Here is a 15,712-nt window from a genome sequence, read left to right as displayed (position 1 = left end):
GAACTGAACTGAAAAGCAAATGGAAGCCAAGCCTAAAGGATTTGGCTGCTAGTTGACCAATTATATTACCATGCTTTATTAAATACATCATAAAGAAAGGAATTGGCCAACCAAATACATAGATAAGGAAGCCTCAGAGGGCTACACTTTGGCAGTGCTGGGCCAAAACAAAACTCACTGAAAAGACTACTAAATAAATCAAACTTTGTTCTGATTAAAGCTCAGAAAAGAACACTATGTATTTAATTCCCATGTAGGTACGCAGATTTGAGTATTCATTCTAGTTCTAATGGCAGTTAGATTTTTATTCATAAATCAATAATTTGATATCTGGATTAAGATTTGGCTTCCCAAGTAACGTGACTACAAGTATCATGAGCTAATTAGACTTTAATTATGGTTTTTTAGTACCTGTTCCAGTAAAGTTCTCAGCACAAATTAGCAAATATATACTACGTGCTTGGCTACTATGACTAATCGATACTATATGGATTGAGTTTAATGACAAAATTAAGGTTCTATGTCTGCTGAGCTGAGGGCTTGATCCCAAGGTAATGAATGACAATTTGTAAAGGCTTTGATTAATAGTTTGCCATCACTCCCACATGGCAGAGATCAACTACACTACCTCCTTATGGTTGATCTACTGGAATATCTACAAGTTATTCCATAATTATTTAGTGATTTTCATGTTTAAACCATAGAAAGAGATGGTCTTTAGAAATTCAGACTTGGGCACATTAAAAACACATGAGATTTCTTTACAGACAACAAAGTTATTTTTAAATCTAGATTTAAAGGCTGGTTTCTAAAACACAGTTCATTAGTGCCCATCCCATATGTCTGGCGTTCTGAAGCACAGGTGAGGTATTTTAAATATGCATGTGTGCGTGCTCAGTTGCTTCAGTCATATCTGACTCTTTGTGACCCTGTGGATGGTAGCCCACCAGGTTCCTTTGTCCATGGGATTCTCTAAAGCAAGAATGCTGGAGTGGGTTGCCATGCTCTCCTCTAGGGGATCTTCCTGAACCAAGGATTGAACCCACGTCTTCTGTGTCTCTTGTATCACAGGTGGATTTTTTACCACTGAGCCACCCGGGAAGCCCTCAAAAAGGTATATATGTCACTATTTTTCCATCGCTGCTCTTGGCAGACATCACAACACCCTTTCCTCTGAACCTAGATACAATTTCAGAACCACTCTTAACATAATCTTCTAAGCTTGTCAATCAAAATTGACATGAAATGAGAGTTATTTGCCATCTCTGGTAGACTTTAGGTTGTTTGAGATTGGTAGTTCATATTCTTTTCATATATCAAACATGTCATTTTGAGTTGAAGATATATCTGGTAAAGTGTATTGTGATAAAATTCAGAGTAAAAAAATCTTTTTGTTTCAGAAAAATTAATAGTTAAAACATGTTATGCTAAACATGTTATGCTACTCACATTTGTCTTGAGTTTAAACATTTGAAAGAGAAAATTATATTTTGATCTTAAATTATTTGAGTTTCCCAGTAGTAAGACTCATCTTCTAATTTTTGTCCAACCTTCCAAAGATTTGTCCCATAGTTCTGCATCCTATTCAATCTTCCATGTTCTAAAGAAGTTCACACCAATGATACAGTGTGGCTACTTCAGAGATTAAAGGCACTAAGGCCAGCTGGCATAAAGCTTGAAACAAAACAGAAGAGAGCAATTAAAGCTTAGCCAAGAAGCAGAGAGGTAGTAATCATGCTTTATTAATTGCATCTTAATTACCCATAGAAAACATATATTATCTTACTGACGGTAAGAACAGTGATATTTTAGCAGCAGTCTTAAAATATAAGAAATTTTTTCATACTTATAAGGACTATTTGTCTACTTCTACTAAAAAACAAACAATAGGATTTAGGTTTAAGCTGCCTGATGAAGGACTAAAACTAAACACTAGGGAATTTTCCTCATTTATAAAACTGCAATTCAGAAGGGAAAGCATGGCCTTCAGTAAGTGTGCCAAAAGACAGCATATTCTGATACAGATGAATGCTAAGAAGATGGGTGAAAAAGACCTAGTAGAAGTAAAGAGGCTGTCCAGGCCTAATGGGGGCATAGAAGGAGCCTTGCAGAAGTTGAAAAAATGCTAAATATATTCTGAATTAAGTCAGAAATAAAGCTGCACAGCTAAATAAATTGTATCTGAATTTTTATCCAACTCAATAAAATAAAAAATAAATAAAAATTAGAAAGAAAGAAGAAAATTATTTTCAAATAACAAGGTGACGTAACTGGAAAACCCAAGAAAATCAATGGGAAAACTACAATAGTTAATTCTATAAGATACCAGGAGAGAAAATTAACCCATAAATCAACAGTTTTCATATATAATACAAATTAAAACCAACTAGAATATAATAGAAAACCTCTTGACTGAAAAACAAATATGCAAACCTACATGTAGAAGACTATGAAATGCTCATTAAGTAAAATAAAAAATAGATGTGAACAACAGAAAGGTATACAAGCTCCTGAGATGATCAGTTCTCCTAAAGTTTAATTTAACACAATCTCAAAAAGAACCAAGAAATTCTTGGATCTAGATATGTTGATTCTAAAGTTTACACATAAAGAAAAGTAATATGGATGGGAATGGCTAGCCTCATCAGATCTTAAAAACATCACAAAGCCTCTATAATTTACTGACACATAAATAGGCCAATGGAACAGACTACTATAAAGTCTAGAAATAGAACTATGTACATAGCAAATTTTAGTATATCATTAAAGTGGCATCGCAAATGATTGGGGAAAGGGACTTTTTAATAAATGATGCTGGGACAATTGGATAACCATTTGGAAGAAGATAAAATTGGATCAGCACAGAATAAACTCCAAATGGCTCAGAAGTCTAAATATAAAAATTGAAAGCATGTAAGTACTAGAAGAAATTATGGTTGGATACCTTTATAACCTGGGAATGGGAAAGTCTTTCTAACTATGATTTAAAATTCAGAAACCATAAAATAAAATAAAAGATTGACAAGTTTGACTTTATAAATACAAAATAAATTTGCATGGCAAAAATATATACATATGTATGTGTGCATATAGATATCTACAAAGAGAGCCTTGAAAAACAAAGAAAATGGCCAAAATCTAACAGAAAAACAGGAAAAATTGCTAATAGCCCTTAAACAAGTTAAAATATGTTCTACCACCTCATAAGAAAAATACTAAAAGCTATACTGAGATCCATTTTTTCAACCTATAATATTGGCAAAAATCCAAAATTTTGACAATACATTCTGTTGCCAAGGCTATAAAGAAACAGGCACTCTCAAACATTTGTGGCCAGAATACAAAATGATGTGAGCTCTACTGAGAAATTGGTGATATCAAAAAAATTACAGATGTGTCTACCATTTAACCCAGCAATTCCACTTCTCGCAATCTTCTCTGAAGATAAACTTCAAGAAATACAAAACAACACAGCAGAAGGTTATTCAATGAAATATTATTTGTCATACCATAACAACTGAAAACAATTCAAACATCCTTTAGAAGTGACAGGTTAACTAAACTATCGTACATCCATAAAATGTATAGATAGCAAGCAGTCACAACAAAATACTGAAGAGAGCTCGCTGTACTGCCATGATGTGACCTCCAGGATACGTTACGTGAAAAAAGCAAGACACAAAACATGCTACCCTTTTCATAAAAAAGGAAGAGACACAAGAATGCGTGTGTGTGTGTTTATGTATCTGCCTAATTTGCAAAATAAATCCTGGAAAAATAAACTAGAAACTAATACAAATCATAAACAAATGTGAAAGGCTAATGGCGGTGGGGAGTCACGTAACACTAATTTTGCCTGTTTTACAGTTTTGACTCCAGGAGTTGGTGATGGACAGGGAGGCCTGGCGTGCTGCGATTCATGGGGTCTCAAAGAGTCGGACACGACTGAGCGGACTGAACTGAACTGAGCACACAAGCACGTGGGCATTCAATCTCTCTATCTGTTTTGTTTTGCTAATATAATATTCTGCAGTGCCCTGACAGAAATTGAGAGCCACCATAAAGTCTAATGTGTCTGCTTTAGAGACCCTTAGGAACAAATATGCTTCATATTTTGTAACAATGAATTACTTACATCTAGTTATGAATGAAATTGGTACCATATAAAAATTGTGTGGCTTCTCTGAACTGTGCCTCATATTAAGTCAATAGATAGAATTTCAATTTTATATAGTGCCTAGGTCACTTCTGAAGATTTCTGTAATGATGCTGGGTCTGTATATTATAGGAAAAACAAACTTCTTCATCACATTATCTTGGAATTACATTCATAAATTTGTAAAACCATACTATCTCTATAACACGTCCGTTATAAATATCCTTAATGAAACAGTAATAAAAGACTAAAAAATATACTCTCTACTGTTAGCTCCTACATAAATTTCATCCTAAAGATCCATAGGATGAATTCTAAAGTATTATATGAAATGAAATCTATACCAAGTTTCACTTCAATAACCATTAAAAGGTTTAACTTAGGTACAGCCTCTCAGATATCATGCCATTTTAGATGGCTTGGCAAAAAGAAACAAGGAAATGCATATTAGGCTATCCAGATGGAGAAACAGAACTAAACATTCTTTTTTTTTAACAAAGAAAGACCTATTAAAAATAGCGCCATCTCAGCTCTTTAGCTATTAAACTACTTTCAACATCAAGAAAAAAGCAATTTAAAGGTAAGAATATTATTTTTCATTCTCAGTGAATAAATATTCATACATAAGAATGTAACCTAACATTCACTATAAGTATTTCATAAATATTTCTTATTTTTACTAGGAAATATTTGATACATGATACATACAAAACAATACATGAATCCAGCATATGTTTTTAAAATAAGAAAATTATCAGTAGGATTAAAACTCTATGTTCTTCTCTGATCCTACTTCTCTGCCTCCCTCAAAGTAATCACTATCCTGAATGTCATCACCCCTTTGTTTAAAAAATAGTTTTATCCATGTGTATATGGATCCCTAAACCATGTATTCTTTAGTTTTGCCTTAAAAAAAAATAACAAACTGTTTTTAAACAGCATCAGGGTGCTGACAACATTACTCATCCACCATATACTGTCCCTCCCATTTTCAAAGGGAACCTCTGTGATATGACTTTAGCACCACTCAAGCGTCCAGCTCATTTTCAACCACTCATCTAACAGTTTTAACACCAATTAATACTCATTGCCTGAAATAATAATTTCATTAGGAATTGTGAAATGGTAATTTTCTAATTCTAGCTTTTTTTCTATGCTTATGCCACTGCTTATGACAAAATAGAGCTTTCTCTAACTGTGGTTATTATTTTTTAAAATAAGGCTTTCCCTTTCAGTGGCCCTGAAATATAGTTCCTATAGGAAAGATGGAATAAATATTTAAGCATTGCTCTCCAGTTAACAATTTTCAAAGTAATTCTTTGGTTTAATATCAATCTCTTGTGTCCTTTTTAAAAATAGACTCTTTAGAACAGTTTTAGTTTTATAGAAACCCTGTCAACCCAAGATCCTATACTCAGTTATGATATTCTTCAGGGATGAAGGGAATTTGGGGATGTAAAAAAGTAAGAAAATTTATTTCGAGAAGATCTACTCAAAAAGAATAGCTAAAAGAAACTCTTCAAACAGGCAGGAAATGATAAAAGAAGGGAACTCTGAATATATGGCATTAAGAAAGAATGAAATGTAGAAAAAGCAAAAATATGGGCAGATATAACAGACTACCCTCTCCTCTTGGGTTTTCCAGATTATGTTAGGTAGTTTAAGTAAAAATTATAACACTGTGTAATGCAATGCTCAATGTATAAGAAGGAAAATATTGAGGACAGCTGTCATAAACACAGTGTATTAGAAAGCAGAGACATTACTTTGCCAACAAAAGTCCATATAGTCAAAGCTATGGTTTTTCCAGTGGTCATATATGGATGTGAGAGTTGGACTAGAAAGAAGGCTGAATGCCAAAGAATTGATGCTTTTGAGCTGTGGTGTTGGAGAAGACTCTTGAGAGTCCCTTGGACTGCAAGGAGATCAAACCAGTCAATAATAAAGGAAATCAATCCTGAATATTCACTAGAAGGACTGATGCTGAAGCTGCAATACTTTGGCCATCTGGTGTGAACAGCCAACTCATTAGAAAAGAACCTGATGCTGGGAAAGAATGAAGGCAGGGGAAGAAGGGGTCAACAGAGGATGAGATGGCTGGATGGCATCACTGACTCAATGGACGTGAGTTTAAGCAAGCTCTGGGAGATGGTGAAGAACAGGGAAGCCTGGCCTGCTGGAGTCCATGGGGTCGCAAAGAGCCAAACATGACTGAGCAACTGAACAACAACGTTATAAAGGGGAGCATAAAGGGACCTGAAAGTGAAAGTGTTAGTTGCTCAGTGGTGTCTGACTCTCTGCGACCCCACAGACTGCAGCTCTTCAGACTCCTCTGTCCACGGAATTCTCCAGGCAAGAATACTGGAGTGGGTTGCCATTCCCTTCTCCAAGGGATCTTCCTGACCCAGGGATCAAACCTGGATCTCCCGCTTTGCAGGCAGATTCTGTACCGTCTAAGCCACCAAAGGCATTTAAAGGGACCTAAATGGAAGTAAATGTTGACACCAGTAAGACTGCAATAAGTTTTGTGCAATAACGTAATGCTTAGAACAACTATTTTAAAATATATACAGAGAAACACATTTTAAAATTCAAAAGATTAGTTTAAATGAAATTCTAAATAATTCAAGCAACAAACATAAAAACAAAAAAATGAAACAATATAATGAGAAAAGAAAAAGTAACAAAACAGCAGATTATATCAATAATTACATAGTGTGCCTGCATGCTCAGTTGCTCAGTCATGTCAAACTCTTTGCAACCCATAGACTGTAGCCCACCAGGCTCTTCTAGCCACAGAATTTTTCAGGCAAGAATACTGGTATGGGTTGCCATTTCCTACACCAGGGGATCTTCCCTACCAAGGGACTGAACCCGTGTCTCTTGCATCTCCTGCACTGGCAGATGGACTCTCTACCACTTGCATCACCTGGAAAGCCCTATATTAAGTGTAAATGATCCAAATGCACCATGAGAAAATTAGCTAATGAATTTTAAAACATGGCCCAGAGTGATGTCACAGAAGATGATCAAGTAGGAAACTCCAGGAATCAATCCCTCCATGAAGACAACCATTTAGCTGGCAAAAGCTGGCAAAATCAACTACAAGGAAACTCCAGAGTCTAGGCAAACACTTGTAGTGTTCAGAGGAGTGCTTGATGAAGAAAGAGGCTGATAAATTTTGTGAATTTCATGTTTGGCATAGCAGCTTCTATTACCCATCAGTCTACCATATAGCAGGTAGCCATAGGAATAGAAGCCCAATTCTTGGTGTAGCTAGATGTTGCCAAGTTAGGCAATAGGGACCCTGACCTCCAAAAATTGTGATAAGTGTTCTTACCTGCCTGGTAGTACCCTTCCAGGGGACTAGCCCAGAGGCTGGAGATTATTTCAACCCACCAACCTAACGCAGCATCCCAAGAAGTGTTTGTCAAAATAATTTAAGGTGAGAACATATTTTTATTTCTTTTCTTATTGGATCCAAGCTTTGAAGGAAGTCTCTTCTAGATCACTGACTGACCGTGGAGATAATGAAACACAGACTTCAAGACTGTGCATGACGGTATCTTGCATGATACTCTGTTTTGCAAAAATACCTTGGAAAAGTCATTAAGGAGATGGTTGCAGCCTTCCAAAAGCAATAACAGCAATCCCAAGAGAGGAAGGAGATTTTTACTTCCAGAGTTACAATATCACAATATTCAAAATGTTCAGGATTAAAAGCATACAAATAAAAAAGAAAGTATAGCCCACTCACAGGAAAAAAAAAAACTGAAAGAAACCATCTCTGAGGAAACACAGATACCAGACATACTATTCAGTTCAGTTCAGTTCAGTTCAGTCGCTCAGTCGTGTCCGACTCTTTGCGACCCCATGAATCGCAGCACGCCAGGCCTCCCTGTCCATCACCATCTCCTGGAGTTCACTCAGACTCACGTCCATCGAGTCCGTGATGTCATCCAGCCATCTCATCCTCTGTCGTCCCCTTCTCCTCCTGCCCCCAATCCCTTCCAGCATCAAAGTCTTTTCCAATGAGTCAACTCTTCTCATGAGGTGGCTGAAGTACTGGAGTTTCAGCTTTAGCATCATTCCTTCCAAAGAAATCCCAGGGCTGATCTCCTTCAGAATGGACTGGTTAGATCTCCTTGCAGTCCAAGGGACTCTCAAGAGGCTTCTCCAACACCACAGTTCAAAAGCATCAATTCTTCGGCACTCAGCCTTCTTCACAGTCCAACTCTCACATCCATACATGACCATTGGAAAAACCATAGCCTTGACTAGACGGACCTTAGTTGCCAAAGTAATGTCTCTGCTTTTGAATATACTATCTAGGTTGGTCATAACTTTCCTTCCAAGGAGTAAGAGTCTTTTAATTTCAGGGCTGCAGTCACCATCTGCAGTGATTTTGGAGCCCAGAAAACTAAAGTCTGACACTGTTTCCACTGTTTCCCCATCTATTTCCCATGAAGTAGTGGGACCAGATGCCATGATCTTCGTTTTCTGAATGTTGAGCTTTAAGCCTACTTTTTCATTCTCCTCTTTCACTTTCATCAAGAGGCTTTTGAATTCCTCTTCACTTTCTGCCATAAGGGTGCTGTCATCGGCATATCTGAGGTTATTGATATTTCTCCCGGCAATCTTGATTCCAGCTTGTGTTTGTTCCAGTCCAGCGGTTCTCATGATGTACTCTGCATAGAAGTTAAATAAACAGGGTGACAATATACAGCCTTGACGCACTCCTTTTCCTATTTGGAACCAGTCTGTTGTTCCATGTCCAGTTCTAACTGTTGCTTCCTGACCTGCATACAGGTTTCTCAAGAGGCAGGTCAGGTGGTCTGGTATTCCCATCTCTTTCAGAATTTTCCAGTTTATTGAGATCCACACAGTCAAAGGCTTTTGCATAGTCAATAAAGCAGATATCAATGTTTTTCTGGATCTCTCTTGCTTTTTCCATGATCCAGCGGATGTAAGCAATTTGATCTCTGGTTCCTCTGCCTTTTCTAAAACCAGCTTGAACATCAGGAAGTTCACAGTTCACATACTGCTGAAGCCTGGCTTGGAGAATTTTGAGCATTAATTTTGAGTTAACTGTTTTACTTATCAGTTCAGTTCAGTCACTCTGTCATGTCCGACTCTTTGTGAACCCATGGACTACAGCATGCCAAGCCTCCCTGTCCATCATCAACTCCTGGAGTTTACTCAAACTCAAGTCCATTGAGTCAGTGATGCCATCCAAACATCTCATCCTCTGTCATTCCCTTCTCCTCTGCCTTCAACCTTTCCCAGCATCAGGGTCTTTTCAAATGAGTCAGTTCTTCACATCAGGGGGCCAAAGTATTGGAGTTTCAGCTTCAACATCAGTCCTTCCAATGAATATTCAAGATCGATTTCCTTTAGGATAGGTTGGATATCCTTGCTGTCCAAGGGACTCTCAAGAGTCTCCTCCAATACCACAGTTCAAAAGCATCAACTCTTCAGCGCTCAGCTTTCTTTATAGTCCAACTCTCACACCTATACATGACTACTGGAAAAACCATAGCTTTGACTAGATGGAACTTTGTTGGCAAAGTAATGACTCTGCTTTTTAATATGCTCTCTAGGTTGGTCATAACTTTTCCACTGAATAGCTAAAGGAAACACAAAAAAACTAAAAGAAATCAGGAGAATGATATATGATTCAGAAGGGAATATCAAAAAAGGAATAAAAATTATAAAAAGGACTCAAAAAGAAATTCTAGAGCTGTAAAAGTACAATAGTTAAACAATACATACAATATTGTGCTGAAAAGTACAACAGCTCCTCTAATTGAACTCAAGGGAAGTTCAACAGCAGATTGGAACAGGTAGAAGGAAGAATCAGTGAGCCTGAAGATGGGGCAATTTAAATTACACTCTGAGAAGCAGAAACTAAAATAAATAAAGCAAAAGAACAGCCTAAAGACATACGGGGTACCATAAAGCATACCAACATATATGCAAAACAGCAGTGTCAGACAGAGAGAAGAAAAAACAATATTTTAAGAAATAATGGCTGAAAACTTAACAAATTTGATGAAAGACATGAATCTACTTTCAAGAAGTTCAATGAACTCCAAATAACATAAACTCAAAGAGGTCCATAAAAGACATATTATCAAACTGTAAGATGACGAAGTAAGAGAGAATATCTTGAAGGTGTCAAGACAGAGCAACTTGCCATTATATAAGGAAACCTCAGTAAGATTAAGAGCCAATTTCTTCATCCAAAAACATGGAGGCCAGGAGGCAGTGAGAAGATCTATTTAAAGTGGTGAAAGGGAAAAACAAAAACCTGTTAACCACAATCCTATACCTGGCAAAAAAAACTCCTTCAAAAATAAAGAAGAAATTAAAGCATTTCCAGGTGAGAGTCCATTCCTAAAGACCAGTCCCAGAAATGTTAAAAGGGAGTCTTTTAGGCTTAAATGAAAGAACACTAAACAGTTACTTAAAACCATATGAAGAAATAAGAACACTGGCAAAAGCACCTATATAGATAAACATAAAATCTAGTGGTATTGTATTTTTGGTTTGTAATATAATTTTTAAAAGAAATGGATATTATTATTTTTCTTTCCAATATAATTTAAAAGAGAAATGCATAAAACAATAATTACAAATCTATGTTAATAGACACATAATGTAGAGGCATATGACAATGCAAACATGAATTGGGATAAAGCTGTATAATAGTAGAGTTTCTGTGTACTACTGAATATAAGTTGGTATTAATTCAAACAAGATTCTTATAAATTTTAATCCCCATGGCAACCACTAAGAAAATGACTAAAAAATATAGAAAAAAAAGAAGAAAGGAAACAAAACAGTATACCATTTTAAAAAAATCAATTAAACACAAAAGAAGGTGATAATGGAGAAACTGAGAGACAAAAAATATGACATACAGAAAACAAATGTCTAAGAAGTAATGACAGAAGCCAAACATAAAAGGCCCTATGTTGCATGGTTCCATTTATACGAAATACCTAGAATGGGCAAATCCATGGCAGATTAGTGGTTGTCAGAGTTTATGGGAAGAGAGAAATGGGGAGTGACTTTGGAATGGGTCTGGAGTTTCTTTTTCGGGTGATGAAAATATTCTGAAATTAGCGAGTAATGATAGTTGTACATCATTGTGAATGTACTAAATATAACTTAACTGGATACTAAAATACTTAAAATGCTGAATTTTATACTATTTATTTGTCATAATAAAATATATATAGAGAAAAATATTCAATGACCATGTTCAAGTGATAATAAGTCAGTAAGACCATCTTTGCTTAATTTATTTCTTATTTCTAGAAATAAGAAAATTGGTAATTCTATATAAGATTTCAAAGTTAGTACAAAGTACTAAACTTATTGCCAAGGCTCTGAGGGGAGGACCTTTTCTTTCACAGCAATGATGAATTTATTAATTTGAAAAAAAAAAACATATTACAACAGTACGTGCATGCTAAGTGGTTTCAGTTGTGTCCAACTCCTTGCAATCCTGTGGACCGTAGACCACCAGACTCCTCTGTCCATGGGATTTTCCAGACAAGAATACTGGAGTGGGTTGCCATTCCCTTCTCCAGGGGATCTTCCCAACCCAGGGATCGAACCTGGGTCTCTCACATTTCAGGCAGATTCTTTACCATCTGAGCCCCCAGGGAAACCCATTACAACAGTAAGAGGTAGCAAAATGAAATTCATTACTCCCAAGGAAGTACAAACTGATCATGTAAACAACTTCAAAATTATTTAAAGTATAATATGATAGCCATAACGACTTAAGAAAATCTGCAGTGTTTTAAATCTAACTTTTTTCCACTTTTATTTTCTATTGGAGTATAAATTGATTTATAATCTACAATATATTTATTAAAAACCCTTATACAACTTAACAGAAAAGCAAACAACCCATTTAAAAATGAGGAGAGACCCTGAATAGACATTTTTCCAAAGAAGACATAGAAATGGCCAACAGGTACAGGAAAAGGTGCTCAACATCACTAATCATCAGTTCAGTTCAGTTCAATTGCTCAGTCGTGTCCGACTCTTTGAGACCCCATGAACCACAGCACGCGAGACCTCATCTGCATATCTGAGGTTATTGATATTTCTCCTGGCAATCTTGATTCTAGCTTGTGCTTCTTCCAGTCCAGAGCTTCTCATGATGTACTCTACATAGAAGTTAAATAAGTAGGGTGACAATATACAGCCTTGACATACTCCTTTTCCTATTTGGAACCAGTCTGTTGTTCCATGTCCAGTTCTAACTATTGCTTCCTGACCTGCATACAGGTTTCTCAAGAGGCAGGTCAGGTGGTCTGGTATTCCCATCTCTTTCAGAATTTTCCACAGTTGATTGTGATCCACACAGTCAAAGGCTTTGGCATAGTCAATAAAGTAGAAATAGATGTTTTTCTGGAACTCTCTTGCTTTTTCCATGATCCAGCGGATGTTGGTAGTTTGATCTCTGGTTCCTCTGCCTTTTCTAAAACCAGCTTGAACATCAGGAAGTTCACGGTTCACGTATTGCTGAAGTCTGGCTTGGAGAATTTTGAGCATTACTTTACTAACGTGTGAGATGAGTGCAATCATCAGGGAAATGCAAATCAAAACTACGATAAAATATCACCTCACATCTGTAAGAATGGCTATTACCAAAAAAACAAGAAATAACAAATGTTGACAAGAACACGGAGAAAAGAGATCCCTTATGTTCTGCTGGTAGGTGTCTGTATGTGTGTGTGTGTTCGTTGCTCAGTCGTATCCATCTCTTTGCAACCCCACAGACTGTAGCCCACAAAGTTCCTTTGGTCATGGAATTCTCCAGGCAAGAAAACTGGAGTGGGTTGACATTCCCTTCTCCAGGGAATCTTGCTGACCCAGGAATCGAAACCAAGTCTCCCACACAGCTGTCAGATTCTTTACTATCCGAGAGCCACCAGGGAAGCCCCATACTGCTGGAGGGAATGTCAACTAGTGCAGATATTAAGAAAAACAATATGAAGATTCCTCAAAAAATTAAAACTAGAACTATCATATAACCCAACAGTTCCTTTGGTATTTACCCAAAGGAAACAAAATCACTATCTTGACAATATATCTGCACTTCAGTGTTCAAAGAAGCATTTTTTACAACTGGCAAGACATGGAAGCAAGAGATCATTAAGAGAGTTTTTTTTTAATGTGGCATGTATACAACTGAATATTATTCAATAATAAAAAGAAGGAAATCCTGCCATTTGTGACAACATGGATTATACTAAGTGAAGTCAGACAGAGAAAGACATATACCAATACTCACTTACAAATGGACTTTGAAAAAAGAAAAAAAAAGATGAAACCAAAGCCACAGATAACAGAGAAGAATCTAATGGCTGCCAGAGGCAGTTGCTGAAATGTGTGAAGGAGGCCAAAAGCTACAAATTTCCAATTATAAAATAATTAACTCATGAGGATATAATATACAGAATGGTGATCACAGTTCCTATTTCTTGATATGAAAGTTGCTAAGAGAGATTTTTTTTAACGAGTCATCTTTTGTTGGCTGTTAAATCTCCACTAGGCTATGAAAGTATTCAGGGGTGCCCAGCAAAGAATGCAGAATGTGCCCTCTTCAGTGGTACTCACTTGGCTGCTCTTGTTTAAGTTCCTTGTAAGAACGCCAAACAGTTGAAAAACATGTAAGCTGCCAGCACCATAGAAAGCCCGGCAACACTCCCTTTCTCGTGTTTAACTTTTTGTAATACTGGCAATAACTTCTCTGAAATGCTCCAGCAATGCCTTTAGGGATGAAATCTTGCATTAGTATCCAACTTGACAGCTCCCTTAATGTGACATCCAGGTGTTTCTTTTCCTTAAATGGTACAACTGATGCCATCTTGGAGTCCTGGCAGTCTGCTCCAATATGAACTCTTCTGTGTTGAGCAAGGTTTGAGGCAGAACAAAAAGCCTTCCCACATTCTTCACAGGGTTTCTCACCACTGTGAATGATCTGCTGCAGAAAAAGAGATGAATGTTTCCCAGGTACAAACATTTTTCTATTGCTGATTATTTTATAACTTGAATCCAAATCTGTATTCCAGCTTCTTGTTTCTTCCTTCACAACCATCCAAGGGTCTCTTCCTTCCTCCAATAACACAATGATGTCTGGCTTAGAAATGAAATGGCCAACTGAGACCACGTTACTATAATTCTCCATCATCACATTGCAATACAATTTCTTTTGAAGAGGGTTGAGAAATTCCCACTCATGCAGAAAGAACTCTATGACCACATCCCTGAATGTTATTGGTCCCCGGGCCATGGTTTTAGACCTGCAAAAACTGATTGGTCCTCAGGGTTCCTTTATCAGAAAAACAAGAGTCCAGAAAACCACACCGTTCCTTGCCAGCTTGTGTTCCCCTTGCACAGTCATGTCCGTGGCAACCTAATAGTTTCTCGCTTGGATGGATGTCATTCACAAGCTGTTGACTTCAAGGAGCAAGAGAAAAACCCAAGGTAGAAGTAACCTGCTTCATTGTTGGAGGTGTCCTATGGCGTTGTAAAGTTACCAGTTCAAAGCGGCCGCCCAACCCCAAATCTAAATTTTTGAGACTGATATAAGGGAAAGAAAGCCTTCCTACCTATAACATATCCTTTGATTCTACTAGTAGAAATTAAATAGAGAGCAAGAAAAATTGTGGGCCAACTCCATACAGTTTCTATATTCTTAATTCACTATACCTTTACAAGTTCAATGTGTCTTCACCATCTATTTTATCTCAAGCCTGTCTACAAAATATTTCATTGGCAGATGTGGCTGGTGGTAGGTTTCCATTTTTAACAAAAGTTAGTTTCTTGTCTTGAGGACTGAATTTGTTTGAAAATCTTTCTGTATTTTTTTCTAGTTATGTTGGTACATCCTCTAAAATTCTGTTTTCATAACAACTACTATTCACGGATGTCTATTTTTGTTTTATATGAAAGGAAAACTGTAATTTAGAAACACAATGGCACATTTTTAAAATATTCAATTATAAATGGGCTAGCTTTGAACCAATGAGATAGCTTTGGGAAAAAAAATGTTTACATTTTTGTTTCTTTTTAAAATTATTCAAAATCATTTATTTACTGTTAGTTTCAGAAAGCTTGCATCTGGTGGTGATACAGGTATCATGCCAATGATTAAGCTCTTGGATTAGGAGTGCTAATAATAATTTGTACACAGATGTTAACAAAAATAACCTCTTCTTATTCTAGTTATGCTTATTTTTATGTAACACACAAAATTGGGGTGGGGATAGCTTAAGTAAACAAATGACATGTACATTTCAAACCCAAATAAGTAAGTTTCTGGCTCAACTCCTTGAAATCTACCCTCTGTAGTTATATATCGTTTTTACATCAACTACTACATTGACTGTAAGGAAGTTTTGTGCCAGATCACTAAACTTGTCAGAATACCCCAGGAAAAAAGAATGATAGTCTCTATAGATAAATTTAACAGTACAGATGAAATATTTGTTGTTGTTGTTTTGGCATACATCAATTCATTCACTCCTT

General features: G+C 36.5%; 1 pseudogene; it reads right to left on the bottom strand.

Annotated features, from left to right (window-relative positions):
* Positions 1-13,784: 13,784 nt before the first annotated feature.
* Positions 13,785-14,048, bottom strand: LOC120854850 (annotated as a pseudogene).
* Between the last annotated feature and the right edge of the window lie 1,664 nt (positions 14,049-15,712).

The sequence above is a fragment of the Oryx dammah genome, unplaced genomic scaffold (genome assembly GCF_014754425.2).
Source record: "Oryx dammah isolate SB20612 unplaced genomic scaffold, SCBI_Odam_1.1 HiC_scaffold_27, whole genome shotgun sequence".
Lineage (NCBI taxonomy): Eukaryota > Metazoa > Chordata > Mammalia > Artiodactyla > Bovidae > Oryx > Oryx dammah.
Note: the sequence above shows the minus strand (reverse complement) of the source record. Positions and strands in the feature narration are given on the sequence as shown.